Genomic DNA, 8379 nt, shown 5'->3' on the forward strand with positions numbered 1-8379 from the left:
CCCGATGAAAGCAGAGAAGAGTAAGTTAAGAAGTCTCTGCTTCTTTGTTTTGAGGTGATGAGGGCGTTTACAGGTCTGTGTTTCTCCGCATGGATCATTTGCATGTCAATCGCTCGTGCGCGCGTGGGTGTGGTCACATTATAGTTAATGAGGACGCGTTTGAGAAACTGTACATGCCGCTGCTTTCGTATGGATTACTTAAAAATAGAATATTTGTTTTTTATATAATTTACATACTTTAAAAATAGAGATTCCAAGCGTTGTATAAACATGCGTTTCAAGTCTGTGTGACAAACATTCGCTGAGTTACAGGTCATTTTCTGTCGCGTTTCAGAATGAGTTTCACATTGAGAGAGACGGCAGAACGCGCATCATGTTTATTTTCTTTGTTTTACGAAAAACACAACATTTTGTTTTTATTATGAGTGTACACAAATAAAAGAAGACATTTAACAGTTTTAAATGATGTACAATACAAGTATGTAAAATCAAAATCAACAGAGTAATTTGCACTGATATAAAAAAAAACGAGCAGATCACGCCGGCGTGATTGCCGACCTCAGGGGGTTAATGCTTTTTGTTTTGCATGGTACTCCTAAAGAACACACATTTGTGGATTGAACAACAACGCTTTCATTAGTCAGTTGTAAGCGTGCACACAAAGCATCCTGATCTGCAGATGTTACAGGTTTGAAACTGAACTCAGTATTTACTGTAGGGCCAATAATGATATCATCATCATCCATTAATAATTTATCATGTAACTTGCTCATATGTGGTACTTTCGACTTGGTCTGCACACTTCTATTTTTCTTACTTGAATTCACACAGGTGTCAACCGATTTGCACATAGTTGCTGGTTTGCCTACACGTGTTTGTTTACCAATATCTCCGACACACTTACTCTGCTTTGTTGCTCTCGTAGGTGAAACTTGTGTGACGCTGCTTTTTTTTTACCAGACTTACATGAAGCTGTCTCAGAGAGTTAAATGTTTGAAACTGAACTCGGCATTAACTGTAGGTCCAACAATGACATCATCCATTAATACATTATCATGCAACTTGACAACATGTGAAACTTTCGACTTGGTCTGCACACGTTTATCTTTCTTACTTGAATCCAGACACGTCTTAACAGATTTACACAGTTGCTGGTTTCTCTGCACGTGTTTGTTTACCACGGTCTCCGACACACTTACTCTGCTGCTCTCGTAGGTGAAACTTCTGTGATGTTGCCTTGTTGATCAGACCTACATGAACTTGTCTCAGCACTTATGGCCTTACTGATAACTGTTGCTGTCACACCCGTAACTTCGAATGATTCTCCCTGACCTTTCAGTGATGTGGCAAGGTTATCAACATGATAAAACAACATGTAAATGTCATCACAATAAACTACTACGCTTGTGCCTGCATTAGATTTAACCATACCTTTATCATCACGTGAATGGGAATCGACCACAGCAAACGTTGACCCCACCTTTATAACTGCACAAATGTAGCCATAAATGTTCAACAAACATGCATCAGACTGAAACAGGGCCCTCTGAAGTGCGTCTTCTATGGACATGCTCACATCTCGCAATGCTCCATCATACACATCATTACCAAAAACACCACTCAGAGAATCTGACATCTTTATTGAGAATGTTGTGTTGAAGAGTGTGTGCACGGTTGGCAATTCTGCAACAGCAACATAACCACGCCATGATGAATCATTGATCTTCCCCTGCAAGTCCATGGATGTGTACAGCTCATCTCCATGCAAACAGAACAGCATCCAGGTCCTCTGTTGTCCAGGTCAGCACATCCTTCAGCACACTCATCATGACTGCTGTGATGCTGTTTGCTGCACACTGTCTGCCACTGTTGAAACCAAATCTGGAATCACCCTGATGGAAGGAACCCTGTAAGACTCTCTGTGGAAAATAATCAGAGTTATCGACATCAAGAGATGAACACATCGGAAGGTTATTGGAATCCATTGAAAGGTTATTGCAAGCCATTGAGAGGTTATTGCAAGCAATTGAAAGGTTATTGTAAACCATTGAAAAATTATTGGAAGCCATTGAAAGGTTATTGGAAGTCATTGGAAGGTTTTTGGAAGGTATTTGGAAGTTTTTGGCAATTGCCGGAAAGTTTTGGAAATCCAGGCTCTCGATAGTAGAGCCAGAGGACGATGCCTTTTTTTCAAGAGGAGGCATAACCTCAGCCAAGTCCATGGAGGAAGTGAGCAGAACGCGCTCAGCATTCCTCCTCTTCGCCGCCCGGGACTGACGGAAACCCTTTCCGCGTGGCATCTGCAATTACATGAAAACACACAGACAGAAACAAGTTTAGTACACACTAGCCTAAAATGTTATATACACAACATTCATCATAACTTCATAAGCAAAAAGTTCAAAAAATAATATTTATTTGTGCCCTTAATTTGTACATCCCTTTTTGCCCAAAACGTTCTCATGAACATATAACAAATGTGTTTACATTCACAGAAATGCACGGATACAAAAATAGTTTTTCACAATAACTAAATTACAAACTACCAATTGATATGTTTTCAATTAACTTGTAAACTGTAAAATAAAGCATGTATTTAACTTCTACACAATGCCTTGTATTGCCTATATTTTCACATAGACAAGGAATAGTTTACCAGGACTTACCTTAGATGAGTTCTGGAAGTCTTCTGAAACACAAGGAAAAAGCTCAAATTCAGTTCACAGAACATTAATAGCAAAAGTCACCAATTATTATAATCAATTTCAACAATTATCAGTATTTGTTTCATTAAAATGAAAAACTCATAAAATTCATTAAATTATTATAAAATTAGTCTTCTCAATTTATTAAAAATGTACTGCTTAATTACACATTCTCCAAATAATTACGATTAAAAATATTTGAGCTTTTAATGTTTTTATATTGTAATCATTTCGCAGTTATTGTCCAAATTAGAAACAATAATTTCACAGACAGGGCTTAACCTAAACCAGGATTAGGCCTTAGTTCAATTAGGATATTTATGTAGCTTTTATAAACGTGCCCTACAAAAAAACATTACTAGTGTGCATCTTGAGACAAAACAATGATATTAAATAATATATTTTAAGATATGTCATTACAAGTTGCTTTCAGTTAAAATCACTCAAACATGCATTTTAGCCTTGGAGTAGCTTAAGCCTTGTATGTGAAACAAATGGAGTATATTTTAAATATTTATTTAATGCCATCTTTTTATGAAAGATACTAATACTGCTACTGATGTCTCTATGGAATTCATTAAAAATATATACTTTCAACATTACAGTATAATTAAAATCTAACAATTTTGACATTACTTTAAAAAAAAACAACTTTTAATTTCAGTGAATTTTCACATGAACCCCTCATACTGACATTTACCTGAAGCATTTCTACCTGTCTAACAGGTAGTAAACATACAAATATTTAATACAGTTATCAAACACTTTACAATCTTCAAAACAAATTATAAATTAAATATAGATTAATCCTTATTAAACCTACAATTTGCTGTTACCTTTGTTCATTGATTAACATTAATGACAGACATCACAGCAGTGTTAATTTTGGCAGCCATTTTTGATTTAGTCTTAGTGTTCATCTTCAGATGAAAATGCTTATTGGTCTTAGTCACATTTTAGTTATTTTGTCTTTCATAGTTTTAGTCTAGTTGACAGAAAGTCATTGCATTTTTTGTCAACTTTTAGTCAAACTACAGTAACCAACATTCATTTTGTAAAATAGGATATTATTTTAATCAAACCTATATTGTTGATGAAAATAATACGAGAACAAAATGATAGTTATTAATAACGCAATGTTTTTGAAAAAATTACATTTTAATATTGTAGTAATAGTAAACATCTTTAATATTAGGCTTACTGTTTCAAATTACATGACTGCTGTTTGAGCTGCATGCACTGAAGCTAAAGAGAACTAACATTGAATTGAATCACTTTGCTAAAAGGTTAATAAACTGAACAGTTGCTGAAATTGTTCAGTTTGCAACTAAACCCAAATAATTTACAACTTTTTATTACAATAGTGTATACAACTATAATGATATGACAGTACCAATGATAACTTTGAATGTTTTGCATTGCTGTTTGATCACGCACGCACTGAAGCTGAAGACAACGAGCAACGGGTTACTGAAGAACTTTTCTAACAGTTTGTTTAAATCAACGAAACACATCCTATGTGAGATTAAGATATTTATTACATAAACTTAATATTACGACTTGGCACAAAATGACGTGAATGCACAAGCGACCTTGACTGTGCAGGTTAGAACGTGTAATCCCTGTTCTGGACACACTAGTTCCACAACAACACGCTGAAACACGGCAAGTAAACCCAGGGAATTCATACAATACAATAGTATTGTTTTAATAAAATAGTGTTCTCATTATAATGGCATGTATATGACAGTCCCAATTAGTTATAAATGTGCATTGCTGTTTGACATGCGCACGCTAAAGATAAAGATGATCACCAGTACAATTAAGCGCTTACTGCATCGTTCATTATAATCATCAACCACACACGTCCTATTTTAGATTAATCATGTACACAAAATAAACATATTATAACTTACAATGGCTTAACTCTGTAGACGCGCTCTTTTTCGTAAACAATATTGCATGTATTGATTTAGTGCTGCACGATTAATCGTATCACAATCGCAATCGCGTTGTCAAGCCTACGCGATTATATGACGCAAAATGCTGCGATTTTATATTAAATAAACAAATAATGCAATTAACGCAGCATCTGTTAATTTTTGGCATCCTTTGGCTAGTGTTATGATCCCGCTCTTATTCATGCAAATGCTTTTAAACCATTCATGCGCGATAAGACAAAAAAGAACGCGCTGCCTGTGAATGTCCTCCTGACACACACACACACACACGACCCACAGATAGACGCGCGCCAGTATCAAGTTCTCTTTCGCTGTAGAACGAACACACATGTATGCCAAAACGAACGCGCTGCCTGTGAATGTCCTGACTGTGAAACACAGAAAGACTCGCGCTAATATCGTGCGTGCGCTCAAAACAGCATGCCAGAATACAGTTCTCTTTCGAGCTTGAACGAACAATAACACACACAATTATGCCAAAATGCCTTTTTGTCGAGTATCTTCATAACATATGAGCAGTCTTATGATGAACGTGAAGAGTTGTGACTCACGAGAGAATGAGGCTCCTGTGAGATCCACGTCTCTGACAGCAGCGGCTGGTCTTAAAGGGACAGTACACAGTAGCCACTAATCATATCTGAACAAAGGGAACAGAGAAAAACACTCACTGCTCTTGACTAAAGAACTTTTTTCTTTAGGCAGATTATCACTAATCTGTGTGTGCATTTATTTTCCTTGAGAACCAAGCAAGTTGACACATGAAACCATTTGTTTATTATATCGCAATCGCAATATTGACCTCAATTATCACAATATGACATTTTCCCCAAATCATGCAGCCCTAGTTGATATACTCACATTTATCATTTAATGACGTGGGTATCACCTCTCATCATCTAGTCTAAGCCAGGGAAAAAAAAGGCTATCAACGAACATTTTTGTCATAGTTCTCGTTAACAAAATTGACAATGCATCACAGCAACTGGATTATTAGGCTGACACTGCCGAACATGACGCAGATATGATGCACATCTCATTTTTTCAGAACTCTCAAGTTATTTAAGACTTTATTTATCTATTTTAAGACTGCTCTAATGACGATAATCAACAAAACAGGAATTTTGGCATAATTCTGTTTGTTGATGTTTATTCAAGTGCGAAAGAGAACTCCATACTCCAGTTATACAAACTTTAATACATAAAATTATATAATATATATAACATACATTTCAACTCAGTCTGCCTTATATACTATTTATGGGCCAATATATTCTGTGTGAAATTTCACTTACCTCAGTACTGCTCCATTCATTCCCCATTTCACATAAAAAGTAAACATAAATTAGTCAACAAAGCTGCCTTCCTCCAATTAAAACATACACTTAAAATGCATCTCATATTCCCTTATACGATCTAATTTAACTCCAAACATGTTTAACACCGATCTTATCACATAATATGATTGTCATTGTCCAAAGCACACATTAGGATCTCGTCTATTTAACACGCATATCTGTTAGACTATATAATGTCTGTATAGAATTAAAAGTAGTAGAATGAAGTAGAGATATAATTACAAATAATATTCTGTAAACAAGCTATGTTTCCTTGCAGTAATGAAACAAAACACATCAATATAAATGTCAGCATTCCAATCAAAACTTAAGTTAAAAAATAATAAACCAGTACATACACGCACGTAGGGGTGGGCAATATGGCAAAAATATCATAATTATTTTCAAGAAAATCACAATTAATGTTTTTTATCAGTTCTTTTTTGCATGTTGGTTTTACCATTTTGCAAGTGACTGAGCATTACAGCCAAACTAATGTCCCTATTTTAAAAACAAAACATTACAATGTAACAAAATATAACAGAAAATAGAATTGCAGACATTTAGGCCAAAGTGGCAAAAATAAAAATCTTTGTCATTTTCTTTATTAAAAATTAAGAACAAAGATACACATTACATATACACAACAAAATATTGAAATAAACAATGCTTTATATTAGTGGTCGACCGATATATCGCCAAGGCCGATATTTGGCATTTTTGAAATATCGGCATTGGCCGATAAGTTTTTCTGATTGGCCGATGTGTTGGAAGCGGGACTTTTATTTTGACGGCGCTCCGGACTTTTATTTTGACGGGCGGCGCTGAGAACACCAGCGCCAGAAGAGAACAGCAAAGGCAGCTCCTCAGATCAAACCGAGCTCACTCATATTCTCCGTCTTCATTAATTTACGATCTCTGTCAGTCATATCTAATACTTTGTTAGACAGAACTGGTAAACAAAGAAAGTAAATATTAACTTATGCAAAGTAAGTAAAGTGTTTGCTTTTATATTATTTGTAACAGAAAAGACAAACAATCAGGCTAAAATACTTCCTCATTTGCCGTCAACATTCAGCAAATGCGCATTTACGTCATTTAAACAAATCTCTGAATATCTAATAAACATTTAATTTCACAAACCTTGCAGATTTAATTGAATCCAGCTGTGATATCTTGTGAAGTGTGCATTACTGTCTGCGAGTGACGGTCGGTCCGTGCGAAGTGAATGCGAACAGAAGATACGCTTCACAGGACACGCGTTTGAAAAACTTTAAATCCTTCATTTTAAAATATGCTGATATATAACCAGTTGCCATCTTTGTCATATTCATATCTGTGATATATCCAGTTGCAAACTGTCATATTCATATCGTTTTCACTGTGCTGTATGTAAAATTAGCATTACCTTGTCTTTATTTGAACAAATATGATTACCAGCACGAAATTACCAGATTACTGAGTGCCCTATTACAGTGTTTACCTTCTTTTTATTCACATATTCATATATTTCTAAACAATTACTTTGTGAAAAATACTGTAATAGGATTGCAGATTCAAGAAGTTGCCATCTAAAGTATAAAAGCATGTTTATTTTAAAGATTTGTTTTCTAATTTATATGATAATTTATTAAATATTGATTAAAATAAATATATATAAAAATATCGGCTTTATAACGGCCATCGGCAACCCTGCTCTCTAAGATATCGGCATCGGCCATCAAAAAACCAATATCGGTCGACCACTATATATTTTTTTCAGCTACAGTAGGTGTTAAACAGTAGCATTAAAAAAATTACAATAAAAAATTAAAATAAAACACTAAATAGACTTTACTGTATATATTATAAATTTATTCGTATTAAAGCTACTATTAAAGTTCTTAGTCAAGAACAGACTTATTTACTCCTAGTCCCCATTGACTTGTGAGTATATGTTTCCCTACTTTGCAAGTCAATGGAGATCAGCAACTTTTTAGATAGACACATTATCCAAAATATCTTATGTTGTGTTTAGCAACTTTAGAGTGAGTAAAAAAATTACAGAATTATCTTTTTTGGGCGAACTATTCCTTTAAGAATAAGCCGAAACATGTTTACTATAAGGCTGCTCTGTCACTTTAAGATCTGCACGCGATCGCGTCTAATATACACGCATGACTCGCACCCAATTTTCTCTCAAATGTTTGCTTGCTTTCACTTTAGTCATAACCCAACTGTGTTTGCGTAAATCTTTTATTGACAGTATTAGCTTAAGACACAAAGATAACTTTGTCCAGTAACCAAGGCGCTGTTTAACAGGCTTTTAGTGCCTACGCGTCGGGTTTAATCGGGTTGCGCATGTTAGAACAGCGCATCAGCACGCGAATTAAATATTTA

This window comes from Squalius cephalus (genome assembly GCF_949319135.1).
Source record: "Squalius cephalus genome assembly, chromosome: 6".
Classification (NCBI taxonomy): Eukaryota; Metazoa; Chordata; class Actinopteri; order Cypriniformes; family Leuciscidae; genus Squalius; species Squalius cephalus.